Here is a 21,637-nt window from a genome sequence, read left to right on the forward strand (position 1 = left end):
AGGAACTGTCGGGATGGTGAGTGGCCACAACCCCTGGCCCCCACTCTTCCTTTGGAATGTCAGGGTGAAGGGGTGGCGACCACAGCTTTGGCTTCCAGAGTTTGCCAGGCCAACCACCCAGTCTGGGTGACCTTAGGCAGTAACCCTACCTCTCGGGACCTTAACTTCTTCAGATCTGGGAAGAGACAGTAAGGGTAACATACTGCATTTAGGCATGAGGATCCATTATGGGTTTATGTAGAGAGCTCATCACGGTGTTTGTCAGGGGCGAGTGTGCAGTAGCGGAAGCTGTCATACCTCAAGCACAATGTGCCCGAGTCACAGGAACCTTTCTCTAAAATCATCCCCACTCCCAGCAGGCCTGCAAAGTGGTCTCAGTGACCCAGCATGAGCCCAGAGCTCCCTGTGCAGAGTGTGGGGATGGGGTGATGTCATGGGGGATGTGGGACAAGGACCACCACTGGGTCAGGCCAGATGTAAAACTCAGATGTCTAAGGGATGGGCGAGGGGTGAGAAGCCTTCAGAGGCATTTGACAGAGCCTGGAAGGTTCAGAGGAAATCAGACCCAATGCGGAGCTATAGGGCAGAGGGCGTTTCAAGGGCTGCTCTAACAAATTGCCATAAATTTAGTGGTTTAGGACAACACAGAATTTAGCGTCTCATAGTTCTGTAGTTAAACGTCCAGCACAAGACTCATGGGACTAAAGTCAAGATGTTGGGACAGACTTGGTGGGAAGGCTATTGGAGAGAAGGCTGCTTCCTGGCCTCTCCTGGCTCCTGGAGGATACCACACTCCTCGGTACCTGGCTCTCCCCCTCCATCTCTCCACCTCTCCACTTAGGAGGATTGTTGGGATCTCATTGGGCCCCTCAGATATTCTGGGACAATCTTACCAAGTTAAGGTCATGCGGCTAACAACCTGCCACTTTAAATTGTCTTTGCTGTGGAATGCACCATATTCACAGATTTCAGAAGCTGGAATTCACAGACTCTTTGAGGAGGATGGGGGTGTTTTTTTGCCTATTGGGAGGAAAAATGCTGCCAGGTCAAGTGGAGTAAATACTGAGAGGTTCCCCTAAATTGAGGAGGAAGGAGGCAATGGGGGAACCACAGTACAAACAGGCCAGTGGGAAGGGGATAGAGACCTGCTCTGGTTCACCTGTGAGGCCCCAGCCGTGTAGGAAAGGGGACAGAAAGGCTGGCCTTACTGCCGAGCTGACTGGGCAGGCCAGTGACAGGGAATGAAAGTGCTCCGTGGAATATAAGGTCCCAGGAGAGTAGAAGGTGGGGTTTGGGGGCCTTGCCAGCCTCCTTGTTTCATATTTAGGTGTCCTGGGAGCTCCCAGGCCTTCGGCTCACATGGAGTGAGAGCAAGAGCTTCTTGTCAGCTGTTCCATCCTTGGCACTTCTGTCAAAGGTGCTTTTTCCTAAGGGAGGATCAGGGTTACAAGAGTGTGAATGTCCCTTCTCTTACTAACATTTGGGAATCTTATCCTATATTTATTTCTCAGTCTCCACCGTCAACAAAATCCAGCTCTTAGTGTCTTTCAGCATTCACCCTGAGACCATTCCAAGACTCACCAACTCAGGTACAATAGCACCCTGGTTTCCTTATGAGGTCTCTGCAAAGCCCCAAAGTTATTTCACATTCCTTTTCTGGTCTTTTTTTTTTAATTTTTATTTTTTTTAAATTTATTTTTTATTGGAGTTCAATTTGCCAACATATAGCATAACACCCAGTGCTCATCCGCTCATCCCATCAAGTGCCCCCCTCAGTGGCCGCCACCCAGTCACCACCACCCCCCGCCCTCCTCCCCTTCCACCATCCCTAGTTCGTTTCGCAGAGTTAGGAGTCTTCCATGTCTGTCTCCCTTTCTGATATTTCCTACCCATTTCTTCTCCCTTCCCCTCTATTCCTTTTCACTATTATTTATATTCCCCAAATGAGTGAGACCATATAATGTTTGTCCTTCTCCGATTGACTTTTCTGGTTTTAATGGAACTACCAGCTCTAACTTGTTACAACTCTGTTCTTTCCTCATCTTGGAGTTATCTTGGGTTGTCATGATTGGTAATCCTGTTTTCTTATTTGTGCTACCAAGGCCTTTCCTTGCTGTGCCCCCTCCCTGGCCCTGGGAGAATGACAGTGCTGAGTGCCTGGCTTCCCATGTCCCCAGAGATCACTGTCGCCTGGGAGACTGGGTTGCCATGTTGCCCCAACCGTGGCTCAGAGGATTCTTTCCAGATGGAATAATGAATGATTCAGGATTTATCGTGTTTTAAAAACACAGCACAGTGTCTTAGTTTCACATGGTAAATCATTAGATGTTTCGATGGGAGTGCATTGTTGGCAGCCAAGCCTAAAACGGGTTCACAAAACATTCACCAAAACGGCGATGTCCATGAAGTGTTCATCTGGGACAGTGTTGACTGCAGACGTGAGGACTCAGGGACAGGAGGCTGATGAGGAATCAGCATTAGGAAACCACAGCTGAGAATCCTTTAAAAGGACATTTGTCCTCACTGATGGTCTGGGAGGAAGGCCAGAGCTCAGCCCCTCCCCCAGTGGTTTCAGTCCTGAATGTGGCTGTGAAGTTGAAGAAAATGACCTTTGAGGTCCAGGACATCTTGATTGAACTAATTATAATTCTGCTTGGTTCTATAGTAGCTCATCTTTGAGAAGAATCACAGGATTTTGTTGGACACATTCTGCTATAATGGGTCCCTGGTTGGGGGCGGGGGCAGCACTGGGATGAGGCCCCAGCGGGGCAGAAGCTTGGAGAGCGGTGAGGCCATCGAGAGCAGGCTGTCCCCTCTTCACCCTGCCACAGGCCATGGCCGAACACAAGACCAGTCAGAGCAGAGGCGTCATCTCTACCCCCAAAGTGTCCAATACCAATTTCCCAACTTACAGTCTTCAAACTCTTATCTAGAAGCTGTGCCAGAGTCAGATTTATGGCAGAAATCCAGATGGGGTGTAATATGAGGAATGATTACCTCCCCTAGTAATTTCTTGGGCTTTGGGGAGCAGAGAACACGGGGGAGAAAAGAGAGAAAGAATATGGGATAAATGAGGGAAATATAATCATCTCTTTCATTTTAAGAATTCCACCTAATTTCTACTTCCCAGGAGTATAGAATAAGTAGTTTTCCTCCTTATTTAAAAAAAGAATTAATTTGATTTTTCTAATTGGAACACTTTCTACCTGCTGATTACCAACTGGAATCATGAATAAAAGTTTAGAATTACAATTCAAGAGAATCATATAGCTAAATAATTAAGTCATCTGCTGAAGGAAAAAGCTAGTCTGGATAAGATGAAGACCACACCGGAGCCACTGGCCTTTCTCGTGCCTGGGGGCTCCACAGGAACTGTGGGTGATGGCCTGTCAGGGGACGAGTAGGAGGGTCCAGGTGTTTGGGACCAGGTTGTGAGCATCAGGAGCTAAGGGGGAGATGGGACCGGAAGTATTTCTAGTTTTCCTTCCCTCTCCCCACCTAGGTCTGTGTGGGCCTCGTCTAGCATGTGCCATCGTGTTGAGAAAACTGAAGTACCAGCCAAAGGGATCTAGGCATCACTGGGCCGAGTGGAAGCTGGCTGTGAGTCAAATAGTCGGCAGTAGAATGACCTGGTGGCTGGCTCACTCCCAGTGGGCTCCCCTACCCCTTGTCTGATATAAGAGTTAGATGCACCTGTTCCTCAGAGGAATAGGAGGAGCAGTGCCTCCGGGGGTCTACCCCTGGGAAAAATGAGGGAGGAGGGATCCCAGGGTAAAAACCAGGGCTCTCTTGCCTGAGGCCCTTCCCATTTCCCTGGAGAAGCACACCTTAGGCCTCAATTGCTTACCTCCCCACTGTTGGATAGTAATGGACAGTTCCAGAGGATACAGATAAGCCAAAGGGGAAATTGCCAGATGTATGAGGAGAGAGACACAACGAGGGAAGGGTGGCAGCCCTTGCCAGAGGAAAGCAGAAATAATGGAAGAGCCAGGATGGCAACTCACCACAAATGGAAATGCTCTGGTGAAAAAACAGACTCTGAGGATGAACAAGGACACTGGACGCGAAAAAATAGCTACTCATAAAAAGCGCTTGGGCTTCCACTGGGGCCATTATCAAGGTCAGTTCTAACTCCCTGTCTGAAAGCACACACACAAAAAGTAATTAATTAAATAAAAAACAGACAATAATAATAAAACAACAATAATAAATAATAAAATAAATAATAAAACAATGGTTTTTAAGAAACTGGGCTTCAGTGATGAAGGATTGATCCTCAAAAGCAGCCTGGAGAGAGCTCCCTGCATGGAGGCCCGAGGTGGCCCAGGTGAGACAGAGCCAAGAGTCCACGGACACAGGTGACTGGAGGTCTCAGACGAACTCCGAGGGGAGGGCTGCCTGGGGAGTCCAGAACAGGGGCTGGTCCCATGTGAGGATGCTGCCAGATCTTGGAGGGCGGCTGTGCTCATAGAGGCTCCAGAACAATGCTGGCGCCCACTGGCCAAAAGAGGAAAGCACACAGTTCATGGGAAGTCAGAGTATTCAGGAAGGTGTGGCCTTGGTGGATGGAAATTATTTACTTACCTTGGGCTCTACTCCAAGCAACACATCTATAAACAAGCAAGAACGTCCATAATATCCAAACTATGAAAAGAGCCCAGATCTCCATCGATAGGTGAATGGATAAAGACAATGTGGTGTACTCACAAATACACACACACACACACACACACACACACACACACACTGGAATATTACTCAGTCATCAAAAAGAATGAAATCTTCCCATTTGCAATGACATGGCTGGAACTAGAGGGTATTATGCTCAGTGAAATAAGTCAGCCAGAGAAAGACAAATACGATATGATCTCACTCATATGTGGAATTTAAGAACCAAAACAGATGAACAAAGGGGAAGGGAAGGAAAAGTAAGATAAGATGAAATCAGAGCGGGAGATAAATCATGAGATCCTAAACTATAGGAAACAAATTGAGGGTTGCTGGAAGAGAGGTGGGTGGGAGGATGGGTAACTGGGTGATGAGTATGAAGGAGGACATGGGTTGTGATGAGCACTGGGTGTTATACGTAACTGATGAATCACTGAACTCTACCTGTGAAACTAAAAAAAGAAGCAAGAAAAGAAGCAGATTGTAGTGAAGAGAATACAATCTAATCCAGTACAATCTAATCCAGAACTCACAAGTCTCAGCATAACAGAGGACACAGAAGCAGCTATGGTACTTGTATTCTAGAGTTAAGTAGAGGCCTTGAAGATTTAAACATTGTGGAAAAATAGAATTTCCAGAGGTGAAAGCTACGTCCTACAACGTCCAAGATGAAAAATGCTCTGGAGGAGATGCGTGGTAGATCAGATGTTGCTGAAGGAAAGACCAGTGAAGAGTAAGGTGTTAACAGTAGCAACTATCCAAGAGGAAAAGGGGAGAAACAAGAATTGTTACAAATTGAAAGCGCATTTGTGAGCTGTGGGGCAAGTTTGAGCAACTTAATAAATGGGCGTTTGAAGTTCCCAAAGGATGCAGGCACAGAAAAAAAAAATATTTGGAGGAATGATGCCCACCTCTTCTGAACGTGAGGTCAGCTATAGCCCACAGGTCTGAGAAGCCCAATGAATGCCAGCAGCATCTTAAAAATGATACAGAGGCAAATTTTATTCAAATTGCCCAAAATCATTGATGAGAAAATAATATGAGCCACCAAAAGAGGGGCTGGGGAGAGAGCGAATGCTATTACATTCAGAGGAACAAGGTCTTAAATATGGGGAGGGGTATTGCTTGTCTATGGCCCAGAGTGACTGGTGCATGAGATATGATGCCCCAGAGCACCCCACTCTGCCTCCTGCTAAGTCACGCTCATGTCTTCTTGTGTTGCACCTAGTGATCCACTTCTAGTGAATAAGTCTGGTGCGCATGGTGAACTGTCACTTGAAAAAGTATCTTGAGCTCCCTCTCTCTCAGCCACGCGTTCTGTGGGACTTGTGCTGCCCCACTGTGTGAATGGTCCTGGGGACAAGGAAGGGACTCTCTCCTCGGCAGCTGGTAAGGCCGTGCAGCCTGCTTGGGTGGCCTGCTGGAGCTTGGAGCCCAGTCTTCAAGTCGTGAGATGGTAGCAGCAGCTGACAGCCCTCAGCTAAGCCCCTCGGCACTCCTGGTCCTCAGATGCCCATGAGACAAAATATTGGTCATTTTAATCTGCTAAAGTTTGGGATAAATTGTCATGTAACCGTAGGTAACTGACATACCACGCCAAGTGTAAGTGTGTGTTGAAGAACGGGACGTTGCTCGTCTTCTACTGGGAAAGACCATAAAAGATAAAGCTGTGGACAAGCTGCAAACATCTTACAGGGAAAATCAGCAGATGTTAGGTACTAGCAATTTGTGGGGAGCAACAACAAAGATAAAAATAGAATAAATAACTTTCAAACCAGTAGAATAAATGTCTATATTCAAGGTAAGAGAGAAAAAGAAAGAAAATGTGATGTTTTATAAATGGAAAATGTGCAATAAGATGAAATAAATTGCTTAATATCCCAGTATTTACATAAGTTTAAATGGTTTAAACTCATTGATCAAAAGAAAAAAGATTCTCAGATTCTAAAACAGGAAACCCAGAGATATGTCATTAGTAAGATTTACATTTAAAAGGGTCCAGAAGGCGGCCATTTCTAAGTCTTCTTTGGAGAAATGTCTGTTCATGTCCTTTGCTCATTTCTTAACTGGATTTTTTGTTTTTTGGGTACTGAGTTTGATAAGTTCTCTATAGAATAATTTTGGATACTAGTCCTTTATTTGATAAGACACTTGCAATATCTTCCCTTAACTTCTCTTATTCTGCAGGTGGCTTTTAGTTTTATTGACTGTTTCCTTTGCTGTGCAAAAAAGCTTTTTATTTTGATGTAGTTCCATTTGCAATGATGTGGATGGAATGAGAGGGTATTATGTGAAGTAAAATGAGTCAGTCAAAGAAAGACAAATACCACATGATTTTTTAAAAAAGATTTATTTATTTATTTATTTATTTACTTATTTATTTATGATAGAGAGAGAGAGAGAGAGAGGCAGAGACACAGACAGAGGGAGAAGCAGGCTCCATGCTGGGAGCCCGACGCGGGACTCGATCCTGGGACTCCAGGATCGTGCCCTGAGCCAAAGGCAGGCGCTAAACCACTGAGCCACCCAGGGATCCCCCATCACATGATTTTTAAAAAATATTTTATTTATTTATTCATAAGAGACACAGAGAGAGGCAGAAACACAGGCAGAGGGAGAAGCAGGCTCCATGCAGGGAGCCTGACGTGGAACTCAATCCCAGGTCTCCAGGATCACACCCTGGGCTGAAGGCAGTGCTAAACCACTGAGCAACCCAGGCTGCCCACCACATGATTTTTAAAAATTTTTTTTTACTCATGAGAGAGAGCAGGTGAGGGGGAGCACAAGAGAGCAGAAGCGGGGGAGTGGTAGAGGGAGAGAGAGAAGCAGACTACCCACTAAGCAGGGAGCCCAAAGTGGGGCTCAATCCCAGGACCCTGAGATCATGACTTGAGCTGAAGGCAGATGCTTAACCAATTGAGCCTCCCAGGAGTCCCCATATACTGTATGATCTCTTTTATATGTGGAATTTAAGAAACAAAATAGATGAACAAAGGGGGAGGGAAAGAAAAATAAGATGAAAACAGAAAAGGAGACAAACCATAAGAGGCTCTAAACTCTAGGAAACAAACTGAGGGTCGTTGAAGGGAAGGGGGTAGAAGGATGGGGTTACTGGGTGATGGGCATGAAGGAGGGCCCATCATGATGGGATGAGCTCTGGGTGGGATATCAGACTGATGAGTCCCTGACCTCTAACTCTGAAACCAAGAAAGAAAAAAGAACTAAAAATTCCAAAAAAAAAAAAAAAAAATCTAGAAGGGCTGGAAATATAGCAAAAAGAGATGATATATACCACAGAAATGTGAAGCTGACGGAAGCCAGAGGAGCAATTTTAAATTTTCATAAAGTATAACTTAATGGGAATTGTAAAAAAAGCACAAAGATGGATGTACTCATAAAAGTCACTTGGCCTTCACCGGGCCGCAGTGAAGGGCAGGGTGAGACGAAGAGTGTGCTTTGAAGGGTCGGTCCTTAGTCACGGGCACAGAAGGCGTGGAGAAAAGACAGTTTTGTCACCAAACACCAAGGGACGGTGTGGGGGAGACAAGGGGTAGGTCCAGCCATAGGCGTCAGATTGTAGGGCGGCCTCTCAGACATAGCTGCGTCCAGGAAAGGGGCACAGGGTCATTCAGCCCAACACCTCTGCTGGGAACAAGCGCAGGTCCACACACACCCACATGTCCACCATGTGTACAGACACCACAGACATACACTTGTCTTGGAGCAGTGGGACAGTTCACACATGGTGAAAGAGCCCTGGATGGGGACTGAGGGGTGCCTGACAGGTGGTCCCCAAGCTGGATGGTTGCCGTCATAGGTGTGCACATGTGTGCTGGGAGCCAGGCTGGCCCGGGAGACCCTGGGACCCACCCCCTGTCTGGGCTCTGGAGAGCCTGCACCTTGGCTGCAATCTAGCAACGACGAATTTATTTCAACTTAATTGTTGGGTATTGGGTGAGGCAAGGTTTGAAGTTTATTATGATCTTTTTGCACATGATACCTGGCCCCACTTGTTGAAAAGACAATTCTTGCCTCAACGGAGTTATCTTGGAAATTTTGTGTGAAACCAGTGGGCCACGTACGTGTGGGCTAATTTCTGACTCTATGCAGTTCCATTGCTTTATGTGCCTATTCTTAAGCCTGAACTACACTATGTTGTTCACTGTGATGAGTAGTCTTGGGGTCAGCTGGTTAAGTCTCTCACCTTCGTTGTTTTTCAAAATTATTTTGGCTCTTCTAAGTCCTCTGCAGTGCCACACAAATTTTAAAATCAACATGTCAACATGCCGTGTAAAAGCTTGCAGGGATTGTTATTGGGATCCCATTAAATCTATAGATCAGTTTGGGGAGAATGGACATCTCAACAGCTTTGAGTCTTTTGGCACAGAAATATGGTGTGTCTCCCCATTATTTAGGCTTTAAAAAAGATTCAGCAATATTTTGTACTTCCTAAGGTCCATGTCTTGTATGTACATATATGTGCACATGTATATCCCTCAGTATTTCATATTTGTAAGCCATTAGAATGGTTTTAAATTTCAATTTCCAATTGTTCACTAAGTGGGTGATTGTATCTTCATATCATGAAAACTTGCTTAACTCACTTATTCATTTCAGAACCTTTTTTGGGAGGAATGTAAATTCCTCAGGATGTTCTATGTAGACAATCCTGTCATCTTCAGATAGATAGTTTTTCCTATTCTTTTCCAAATTGTATGCCTTTTATTTCTTGCCCTCTTGCTATTGTAAGGTATTCAAACACAATGTTGACTAAAAGCAGCAAAAAAATTTATTTTTACAGGTTTCTAGTCACGGGAAAGATTTTCATCTTTTACTAGTAAGATTGATAGTAGCTCTGGGAGTGTTTAATGCTATGCACTTCCCTGAAATTTTTGCTTTAATTTCATCCCACAGATTTTGATATGTTGTGCCTTCATTTTTCAGTTCAAACTATTTTCTAATTTTCCCTGCTAATTCTTTTTTGGCACATACATCATTTAGAATTATGTTGTTTAATTTCCAAATATTTCAGTAAACACCCAAATCTTTCTGTTAATATTCTTTTTTTCTGTTAATATTCTAAGTTTAATTCTGTTATAGTCAGAAGAGTTATTATATTGTAATCCTATTCAATTTGATGAGGTTTGTTTTATGTCCCAGGACATGTTCTATTCAGTAAATATGCCATGTGCCCTGGAAAAGAATGTTATTCTGCGGTTGTTGAGGGGAGCATCCTATAAATGTCAGTTGAGTCAAGATGGTTGGCAAGGCTATTTAAATCTTCTTTATCTAAGTACTATGACATGGGGTTTAGGATTTCAACATACAGATTTGTGGGGGACGTAAATATTCAGTCAACTGCAAACTTCAATTAAAAAGCAAAGGTTGAGTAATATTCCATTGTATACATAAACCACATTTTCTTTATCCATTCATCTTTCGGTGGACACTGAGGCTCCTTCCACAGTTTGGCTATTGTGGACATTGCTGCTGTATTACTCAGCCATTAGAAACGACAAATACCCACCATTTGCTTCAACGTGGATGGAACTGGAGGGTATTATGCTGAGTGAAATAAGTCAATCGGAGAAGGACAAACATTATATGGTCTCATTCATTTGGGGAATATAAATAATAGTGAAAGGGAATAGAAGGGAAGGGAGAAGAAATGGGTAGGAAACATCAGAAAGGGAGACAGAACATGAAGACTCCTAACTCTGGGAAATGAACTAGGGGTGGTGGAAGGGGAGGAGGGCGGGGGGTGGGGGTGAATGGGTGATGGGCACTGAGGGGGGCACTTGACGGGATGAGCACTGGGTGTTATTCTGTATGTTGGCAAATTGAACACCAATAAAAATAAATTTATTATTAAAAAAAACAAAATAAAATAAAATAAAAAGCAAAGGTCGTCTGAAGGGATTAAAAAATAAAATAACAGCCAACTACATGCTGCTTTTTAGTGACATATTCATACACAAGGAGGAAGAAAGGTTTGAAAGTACAATGATGGAAATGATCTATTTTGCAAGTAGCAACCCTACAATTTCCAAGAGGTGCACTGAGGTAGCCTATAAGCAGGGCAAGCTTAGAGGATTGACATGGGCCATTTTAAATTTTTTGAAGGAACAGAGGAAATCTGTTGGGCCTGCACAAATTACCAGCACAAAGTAGTCTTGGGCTCTGCATTCGATCTGTGTGTTCCTTGTGATGAGGCTGATGGTCTCTACTTACTTGTGATGATGCTGATGGTCTCTGCTTACCTGTGATGATGTTGATGGTCTCTACTTACCTGTGATGATGCTGATGGTCTCTACTTACCTGTGATGTGGCTGATGGTCTCTACTTACCTGTGATGATGCTGATGGTCTCTACTTGCCTGTGATGTGGCTAATAGTCTCTACTTACCTGTGATGTGGCTGATGGTCTCTATCTTACCTGTGATGTGGCTGATGGTCTCTACTTCTTGTGATGTGGCTGATGGTCTCTACCTTACTTGTGATCATGCTGATGTTCTCTGTGTTCCTTATTATGATGCTGATATGATCTACAGTCCCTGATCACATGTCCTGAGTTCTGTGGTGCCAGACAGTTCTGTGGTGCCTACGAAGTTCCTAGGACATAAATCCTCAACAATTTGTTTGGACCTAACTATTCAATCAGTGGAACAATTGTGTCTTATTTTTGTCTAAGGGCCATCCTGACACAGTTCCTCAGGGTCTCTGGGGACCATAAGCAGAGAAGTTTGGGAATTTAAACAAAACAAAGTATAGCTATATTATTAATATCAAAGTAAGTATTACTAGAGATACACAGATTGCTTCATAATAATAAAAAGTTCAAATCATCTGGAAGATAAAAACATTTTGACATAGCCCCAATTATATAGTAAGCATGAACTGACAGAATGAAGTCAAAATCTCAACCATTTGGGGATTTAAAAAAATCTTTACTATTACCTGATAAAACAACTCACTAATTATGAAAAATATTTATTCAAGTTTTAAGATCAGTGATGATTAAAGCATCTAAGTGGCTCGCAAACCTGATCCTATGGATATATCTTAAACAGTACACCCATGACTGAAGAGCACATATTATTTTCAGACACATGTAAAAAGAAGAGCTCACCATATCCTGGCCATAAAGCCAGCATGTCTCAACATATTTCAATGAATTAAAATTGCACAGAGTGTATATTTTGATCATAATTAAACCAAAAAACCAGCAATAGCAGATAATAAAAAACACTCCACAAATTCATTTGAAACTTCAGAAATAAAAATTATATGATCTGTAGGTCCAAAGAAAAGTCGTGGTGCAAATGAGAAAATACTTTGAGAGGAATGATAACAAAGACGTAATATGTTAACACCTGTGGGGCTCAGACAATGCCTTGCTTGCAGGGAAAGTTATGGTTTTTTTTTTTAATTTATTTTTTATTGGTGTTCAATTTACTAACATACAGAATAACCCCCAGTGCCCGTCACCCATTCACTCCCACCCCCCGCCCTCCTCCCCTTCTACCACCCTTAGTTCATTTCCCAGAGTTAGCAGTCTTTACGTTCTGTCTCCCTTTCTGATATTTCCCACACATTTCTTCTCCCTTCCCTTATATTCCCTTTCACTATTATTTATATTCCCCAAATGAATGAGAACATATAATGTTTGTCCTTCTCCGACTGACTTACTTCACTCAGCATAATACCCTCCAGTTCCATCCACGTTGAACCAAATGGTGGGTATTTGTCATTTCTAATAGCTGAGTAATATTCCATTGTATACATAAACCACATCTTCTTTATCCATTCATCTTTCGTTGGACACTGAGGCTCCTTCCACAGTTTGGCTATCGTGGCCATAGCTGCTATAAACATTGGGGTGCAGGTGTCCCGGCGTTTCATTGCATTTGTATCTTTGGGGTAAATCCCCAGCAGTGCAATTGCTGGGTCGTAGGGCAGGTCTATTTTTAATTCTTTGAGGAACCTCCACACAGTTTTCCAGAGTGACTGCACCAGTTCACATTCCCACCAACAGTGCAAGAGGGTTCCCTTTTCTCCGCATCCTCTCCAACATTTGTTGTTTCCTGCCATGTTAATGTTCCCCATTCTCACTGGTGTGAGGTGGTATCTCATTGTGGTTTTGATTTGTATTTCCCTGATGGCCAGTGATGCAGAGCATTTTCTCATGTGCGTGTTGGCCATGTCTATGTCTTCCTCTGTGAGATTTCTCTTCATGTCTTTTGCCCATTTCATGATTGGATTGTTTGTTTCTTTGGTGTTGAGTTTAATAAGTTCTTTATAGATCTTGGAAACTAGCCCTTTATCTGATATGTCATTTGCAAATATCTTCTCCCATTCTGTAGGTTGTCTTTGAGTTTTGTTGACTGTATCCTTTGCTGTGCAAAAGCTTCTTATCTTGATGAAGTCCCAATAGTTCATTTTTGCTTTTGTTTCTTTTGCCTTCGTGGATGTATCTTGCAAGAAGTTACTGTGGCCGAGTTCAAAAAGGGTGTTGCCTGTGTTCTCCTCTAGGATTTTGATGGACTCTTGTCTCACATTTAGATCTTTCATCCGTTTTGAGTTTATCTTTGTGTATGGTGCAAGAGAGTGGTCTAGTTTCATTCTTCTGCATGTGGATGTCCAATTTTCCCAGCACCATTTATTGAAGAGAGTGTCTTTCTTCCAATGGATAGTCTTTCCTCCTTTATCGAATATTAGTTGAAAAGTTATGGTTTTATAGGTGTTTTTAACAGGAAAAAAAGACTTGAAATCTATCAGTTGAATATCTCTCTTGGGCACTTGGAACATGACAGCAGCTTAAACTCAGAGGAAGTGGAGGGTGGATGAAATTAAAAGTATACATTGATAAACTTTGAGATGTGCAATGGAGATGACCAAAAAGATCACAAGCTGGATCTTTGTAAAGACAAGAAAATCAGTAAACCTCTAGTGAGTTTAGTCAGAGAAGAAAGAGGAAGAATAATTAATGATGTCTAGAATGAAGAATTCTAGAACACATTCCTACATTTGTCCTACATCAAATACAAAACACCTTTTCCTATTCTATATCGTCCACTTTAGGTGCCAGCTTTCGTGTCTGCAGAGTGATCGGTTATGGAGTGCCACCATCATTCTTCATGGGGAAGCTTCTGGCGTCCAAGTTAATATTCTGTTTCCCTACAAACTGTATATCCTAGAGATATAGATGACAGGCTTGAATGAAAATAGGTCAACAGTACTTAAGATAAGTAATACTTTAATCAATTTTAAGATAATTTCTGATGGCTAGTGCATAATGGTAATATACTACTCCTTAAATTTCCCTTTAAAGCAGTGTAGACATTTAAAAACCCTATTGTATAAATTGCTTTTGAAAGACACAATTACCCATTTTATCTCCCCTGAATAGATACATCTATTAAAATAGGCCATAGTAGAGTTTTTATATTTACTATAATCATTGTTGCTCTGCAGAGGCCTTGTGAATTCATGCATCCTGGGGAATTTATAGGTGACTTAGATGGTCTTCATGGATCTCGTGCTACAGAAGTAGACTGGTTTCACGACTGACAGTTCTGAAATTGCCAATTCACTTCTGCCCAGCAAATAGTCTATTTAAATTCACCAACTTTCCAACCAACACCAACTTTCCTTAAGTTCACATTGTACCATCCCAAAAGGAGGAAGAGGCATGAAACCAAAAAGAAGTAAGTGAAATGAGTCACAGGACTCCAGAGCTGATCTCGGAAGTTAGTTGTGCAGTTGGGCAGCCTGGGGTGCCCAGGTGAGGGCGACAGCCCTGCTACTCTGGCACTGAGGCCTGCAGAGAGCTAATGTTCTGGAAGAGCTTCTGCAGAATCATGGGGACCCTGGGGATGTGTGGCCCTGGCCTGGAAAACAGGTTTCATCTCCATGTCACTCGGTGTGGAGTGTGCTGTGGAACTAGATGCAAGGGCTCAGTTAGCACCTGTCCCCTGCTCCAGGCGAGCCATGGTGCCTCAGAGCAGACACCTCAGTCGAATGCACACTGTCCATAGAAGAGGAGACAGACCCCAGTGGGTGACTCACTCCAGGCCACGCTGGCTCTTAGTTCAGGCTTCTCCACTGTCGTCATGTGTGTTTCTCCTCATACACTTCTCCTGGAACCCGTGCTCATCATTTTCGCCTGCCATTGCGGGTCGTCTTCCCGAGGATCTCACCTCCCACTCCCCCTGTCCAAGCCCGCCCTCCTGGCTCTGCCTTCCCAGGCACCTCTCCAACAAGAGAACTGCATCTCTACCAACTCTGCCACTCTTTTCCCTGAATGTCAAAGACAGTAGTTGGATACCTATCATAAACTGCATGGTATTGCTTTTAAATTTGCGTATCTGTTCTCTCTCATTGGGTCATGGGTTTCCAAAAGTTGTGCATTATTTCTTTTTATTTTTTGTTTCCTGAGTAGCTCCTTGCTATGCATCATTTAGGCACTCGAAAATAAACGAATAAGTGAAAGTAAAATTTTATGAATGTGAAAAAACTTCTCGTTTCAATAACTATAAATGATCATATCAAAACCCTGTCAGTGTTGCTTCCAGGATGTATTTCCTTTTATTGCAATAATGTTTGATAATATTATCAAAGGGAAGGAAATGGAGCCTGCATTCTGGTTATACTTGAGAAGTAGGCTTAGAAATGAATTGGTTAAGTTATTCAAAGCAGATGTGAATGTGACTATCACACTATTGAAACTGAAATACTCATCAAATTGGTTCCTCCTCATGCTGCCTTCAAACACGGAAACCACCGAGTCCTTTCAGGGACTCTGTAGACATGTATGGGCCTGTGTGGCATGTGGAAATGTGTGCATGTTGTACATGTGATGTGTGTGCATGTGTGTGTCTGTGTGGTGTGTGGACATGTGTGATGCATGTGCATGTAGATGTGTGTGCCTGTAGATGCATGTGCATGTGTGTGTATGTTGCATTGGACATGTGTGATGTGTGTGCATGCATGTGCCTGTGTGGCATGTGGACATGTGTGCCTGTGATGTGTGTGCATGTGTGTATGTGCCTGCATGGTGTGTGGATATGTGTGCATGTGTGATGTGTGTGCATGCATGTGTGTGCATGTAGATGTGTGTGCACACAGATTCATGTGCACGCATGTGTCTGTTTGGCATGTGGACACGTGGACATGCATTTGTCTGTGTGCCTGTGTGGCATATGGACATGTATGTGTGTGGTGTGTGTGCATGTGTGTCTGTGTGCCTGTGTGGTATGTGGATATGTGTGCATGTGTGATGTATGTGCTTGTATGTGTGTGTGCACAGAGGCATGTGCATGCGTGTGGTGTGTGTACATGGGTACATGTGTGATGTGTGTGTGTGCACGTGCCTGTGTGGTGTGTGGACATGTGTGTGTGATGTGTGTGCATGTATGTGTGTACACACAGATGCATGTGCATGCACGTGTTTGTGTGGCATGTGGACATGTATGCATGTATGATGTGTGTGCATGCATGTCTGTGTGTCCATGTGAGCGTGAGTGTGGTAATCTTGTACATTCATTTTGATTGCCATGTAACCTCAGTACAATGAATTAGTCTATAATAATCGTAAAGAATTTGTGACCGACAAAGCTGTCGAGTATGAAACTAAAGATATCCTGGGAGCAGCATTAGTTTGAATGTGGTCGACACAGTATCCGTGGTGGATTTCATATTAACTGTGATGATTGAAGACTTAAATTAAGTATCAAGACAGAATAACCTAAAAGATCATGATCTTCACGTTTCCTAATACGTAGATTAATTACAGTTTTCTTTCAAGTGTTCAAGTTCTGATAATGGAAGGCAGATTATTTCCCAGTGAATGAGGGTGCATTATATGATGCCAGCAGATTTGGTCAGTGTTTCCAACACGTAGCCCCACCAGATCAAACGGCTTTAGGGACAGTCACGTGACCCGCTGTTTGTGTGTGTCTCTGCGTGTTTTTCAGTTGAGTGTGAATGTGGCTGAAGGACAACGCAGGGTCTTAGAGAATCTTTAATTTCATATTCTAACTAGTTAGCCCCATTTGTTTGCTTTGAATCCCTCGTTTCAATAAGGTGAAAACTTGTGTTAATCCTCCATTGAGCAGTTGCCTGGATGCGTGTGAAATGGATCATGTGGACAAAATAAAGCCCCACCAGACGCAATCTGCATTGTCTCCTAAGCTTCTTCGAGGGGACTCTTCACAGGTACCAAGAAACCACTCTAGCCACTTCACATAGTTCTGAAGACCCTCTCCTTTTCTTGTACACAGTGTAGTGCTCAGCACAGAAGAAAGGCCACAACCAGGCATCAGATGAAGGGAAAAGCTGAAGGCGCCGAGCCCGCTCTCCGCACACACAGAGATAATTGGCACGGCAGTAATTTTGGACAGCTGAATGAAATGAATAAATTGTGGCATGGGAAAACTGAAAAGGACAACAGTTTCCTGGCTCACACGGGATCATTACCTTAGGCTGGCATTTTTCTTGAAGACCAATTGATAAAATGGGACAAAAATGTTTTTCCCCATTAATTGCTTTCAAACACTGTCCCGTTAAACACCCAATTAAAAGGTAGAAGTGTGGTCCTCTGTTTGCCTCTAACAACCATATGGGGGGGGAGGGGGGGCGGATGGCGAGAAGAGACGAGGGAGGGACGGCAGGAAGAATGGAGGAGTCTGGACTTTCTTTCATGGCTTGTAGAATAAAGACATCAATGGAGAAGGTTCATCACGTCCTTGGCCTACAGCAGCTTTGCTGAAAGGCCGGAGCCTCGGGAGCACGGCACAGGCCGCAGAAGCCTCTGAAAGGGGGTTCTTCCCTGGGCCTTGGGCAGAACCGGCCCCACAGCCTGGCGGCGGCCCTGGGCCGCTCGGAACCTCGTCGACCCGCCGCTTATGTCAAACGTGATATAGGAAGCACAGCTGCTTGTGCTGTGAGCACAGTGGGGAGACCGGTGCTTCTCTGCGGTTGCTGTGGCTCGTCGGGGGCACAGGAGTGAGGGAGGGGAGTCGGGAGGCCCCATGTTGAGAGCACTGACTCTGCTCTCTCTCTCTCTCTCTCTCTCTCTCTCTCTCTCTCTCTCTCGCCCATTTCTCACTCTCTCCTCTTCTCGCCCCCCCTCCCCGGCCCGATTCCCACCCACCTTCTAGCCTGTGGAGGTTAGTGAGTGAAGGCAGTAAAAAGTGTTGCTAGCTTTGTGCGGCGTCAGGCACATGGGGGCAGGAAACACAGAGACGACTCTTAGAACACATCAGCCTCTGTTGATGAGGATGCCTTTCGGTCGGCATTCAAAAGTTTGATCAGAGCACAAGTTATACCGTCTGGGGCATCGAGGGGGCTCAGTTGGGGAAGCGTCCATCGCTTAGTTTCGGCTCGGGTCGTGATCTCAGGGTTGTGGGACTGAGCCCTGCAGCGGGCTCTGCATTGCCCGTGATTCTCTCCTCCCCACCCCCTGCCCTGCTCTGTCTCTAATATCAATCAATCAATCAATCAATCAATCAATCTTTTAAAGAAACAAAGTTACCGTGTGCAGCTCGCACACAGCTTCCTGGTGAGGCAAGTCCCTGAGTCGGCGGGAACTGGCTGGGCCCGAGCGCCAGGGGCCTACTAGGTTCTTTTGACATTGTCGCCGTTGGAATGCAGTACTGCCCGGAGGCTTTGTATCTTCATTTAGCCGGTAAATAACAACTATAATAACCAACATTTCCGGAGCACCTACTATGAGCCAGGATTCATCTATAAGCGCATTGATCTATGAGAAATTCGGGTGCAAGTGCAAATATTATTCTGGAACCTGAGAAACCAGAATGCAGAGCATGCTCACGCATGTGCAGGTGAGAGCACTGGGTCAGAAGATGAGCACATTCGCTTCTATTTCCTTTGGAAACCCTCACCCCCTGCCGAGAGTTCCTGTGAGGCAATTGCCAGCTCAGCAGTTTACTCCTTGGGGAACTGACCCACGAGGTTGCCCGCCAAAATGATGTTACAAGGGAGCACAGAGAGCCAGTCAGTTCGGGGTTTCGCGGTGCTGGACGTACAGGGGTGACCCCCTCCCCTTACAGGTAGGATGGCTTTTCCTCAACAAAAGCCCTGAGCCCCTTATGAGTTCTTGCAGCCTAGGTGAGGCTGGTTGTACTTCCTGCTCAGATTCACCTAATTCAGGGTGTCGTAGAAGTAATCGGACAGTTGACGGCAGCATCCGTAGAATGGGACAAACTGGCACTGGTCTTGGTTGTACCCACTGATCTTCCCAAGAACCAGATCCGTGAGCCAGGGCCGTGTAGTCAGCTGCGAGTGAAGTTTAATCACGAGGGCACAACTTCCCGCTCACGCCCTAGATCCTCGGCCAGAACCTACCTGCAGAAATACACCTCGAAGTGCTGAGGTGAGCATGATCCACCCCTAGCCTTGGGAAGAGAATGTGGCCCAGGGAGCTGCTCTCCTACGGACCGCTTCCTGCTGTGGGGCCCCCTCCTGTCCTGCCACCTTGGCTTCCTTTGGAGTTCCCTTCCAAGTGTGCTTTTAAGGTCCCCCCTTTTGCCTTTTCTTTTACGAAATGGGATGACAAAATAAGCAAAATTCTGCTCAGAAGACTGATGTTCAGGTGGCCTCTGTGCCAGCCATGGTGGGGAGACAGGTGGCCCACGTGTAAGGGTGCAGGAAGGGCAGGGAAGGCTGCATTCAGGTTTCCACATGCTCACCTGTTGGTCTGGGGTGAGGGTGGCTGAATCTCTGGGATGCTGGTAAGCGAGGTGGGAAGGGGAGCAAGCGGCTCTGGCTGCCACCCGCCCCCAGCCAGTCAGCACTTGTGGAAATCTGCTGTGTTGGATTGCTGAGGTCGGAGCTGAGGTTGCCACAAGGGCTCCCCCGGGAGAACCCTGCCTGCCAAGACTTCCCAGGAGGGCGGTTCAGGGGGCTGGGAAGCCCGCTGGACCCTCCTGTCCCCTCTCAGCTGTAACCCTAGCAGAGGCCATGTGACTGATGGTTGCTACTGCTGATGACATTTTGGTACCCCTGGCTGCTCCCATCTCACCCAACACTTTCATCGCGGGCCAAGGGAAGTTCCCGGTGCACCTCGGATGCAAGTCACCTCACTCTTTAAGGTGATGATTGGGGGCAAAGGCAGGATTCATCCCTCTGGACAGATAATTTAGTTTCTAACTAAAGAGTGAGTAAAAACGTGCTGGCTCTGGATTTACTATCGAAACTGGGACAGTCCTCAAAAGACAAGTGTGCCGTCGAAGGACAAGTGTGAAATGAGGTGCCCATGGAAGCAAGTCTGTGGCTGTAAGTAAGACGTGGGCTCCCAGGGGAGGGTGACACTTCCTGGAATGTGGCGGGCACTTCATTTCCCCTCTTTGTGCAAAGCGCCATGGCTGATTCCTGTGGTCAGCAAGGCCCCACGGAGTCTGAGAAGTGAGAAGAACATGAGTGGGCATGAAAGCCTACAGCCCATGGATCCGCAGCTCCCCTGGGTGGGGTGGGGCAAGGAAGGAAGGCTGTGCCGGGGGCCCCTAGCTGCAGAGATATTCTCCATCTTGACAGAACATGAGATATTCCTAACTCTGGGAAACGAACTAGGGGGGGCGGAAGGGGAGGTGTGGGGGTGACGGGCACTGAGGGGGGCACTTGATGGGATGAGCACTGGGTGTTATTCTATACGTTGTCAAATTGAACACCAATAAAAAAATAAATTTATATAAAAAAGTTAAATCACACACACTCACACATGCACGCACACACACACACACACACACACACAAAGAAATATTCTCCATCTCCACCTGGATGGCAGGGGCTGGGGTGTTGACAGAGGGAGGATCCACTGAGCTGGACACATCAGATGTGTCCCGGTGTGCAGCGTGGAGCTGACTTCCAGAGAGGGGATGGCCCGCTGACAATTCCACCGAGGGCTAGGGCCCTGGGCCCTTCACATGGGCTTGCTTCCAAAGAGATGAGGGGCTCTCTTCTGGAGGAGGGGGACATGGTAGACGTAACCTAGAAGGGTTGAGGGAATGCGGTGACATTCTGCACGGGATGCTGGACATGCAGACGGAGCCTAAAGGCAAAGCAGCCATCGGATTGGCTGATGGACTTGGTCAGCAAGGGGCACATCCTGGAGCCTCTCAACCTGCATGACAGGGAGATGGGTGCTAGCCAGCATGCTCCGTCGTAGGCTCTGAGTATACATCAGACATCGAGATGTGTTTTCAATGTTTGATTTCTTCTGGGAAATGGAAATTACAGATTCAAAATAGTGTCCCCCTTGGGGCTCCTGGGGGGGCTCAGTGGTTGAGCTCTTGGGCTCAGGGTGTGAACCCCGGGATCCCGGGATCGAGTCCCACATCAGGCTCCCCACAAGGAGCCTGCTTCTCCCTCTGCCTGTGTCTCTGCCTCTCTGTGTGTCTCTCATGAATAAATAAATAAAATCTTTACAAAAAAAAACAAAAAAGACCCCCAAAACCCCAAAATAGTGTCCCCTTATTTCTTCTAAATTAAGATGTCCTTCTGTTTTGTTCTATGTATAAACACACACACATCCTGGTCTATAGAATCCTGTGGAAACTCCTGCCATTTGAGTTGTGGGCTGATGGTGCTCTGGTGTGAGAGAGGGTGAGGTCCTCTCCTGGGGCACAGTGTGGCCAGAGGGGGATGTGAGACCAGGATGCCGAGTCCCTGGAGAAGGTTCGTGTGCTTCAGGGGCAGCACCACCACAGAATGAAGTTCCCTGACGTCCCTAACTGGTCTTGGGGTCATTCCTGTCCTGTGCTGAGCTCAGGACAATGAGCATTTCAGACTCACAAAGCAGGGGTGCCTGGGCAGCTCTGTGGATTCAGCGTCCCACTCTTGGTTTCGGCTCAGGTTGTGATCTCGGGGTCGTGGGGTCCAGCCCCATGTTGGGCTCTGCGTGCATGTGGGTCTGCTTCAGAGTCCCCTTCCCTCTCAACCACACTCTTGCT

At 45.6% G+C, this 21,637-nt stretch overlaps 1 long non-coding RNA gene across 1 annotated transcript; it reads left to right on the top strand.

Annotated features, from left to right (window-relative positions):
* Nucleotides 1-1,029: 1,029 nt before the first annotated feature.
* On the top strand, nucleotides 1,030-17,232 carry LOC140605543 (uncharacterized). Its single transcript, XR_012008192.1, has 4 exons — nucleotides 1,030-1,417; nucleotides 1,512-1,589; nucleotides 13,749-14,374; nucleotides 16,949-17,232. It is a non-coding gene; the product is annotated as an uncharacterized lncRNA (long non-coding RNA).
* Nucleotides 17,233-21,637: the final 4,405 nt, after the last annotated feature.

Source organism: Canis lupus, chromosome 15 (assembly GCF_048164855.1).
Source record: "Canis lupus baileyi chromosome 15, mCanLup2.hap1, whole genome shotgun sequence".
NCBI classification, from domain to species: Eukaryota; Metazoa; Chordata; class Mammalia; order Carnivora; family Canidae; genus Canis; species Canis lupus.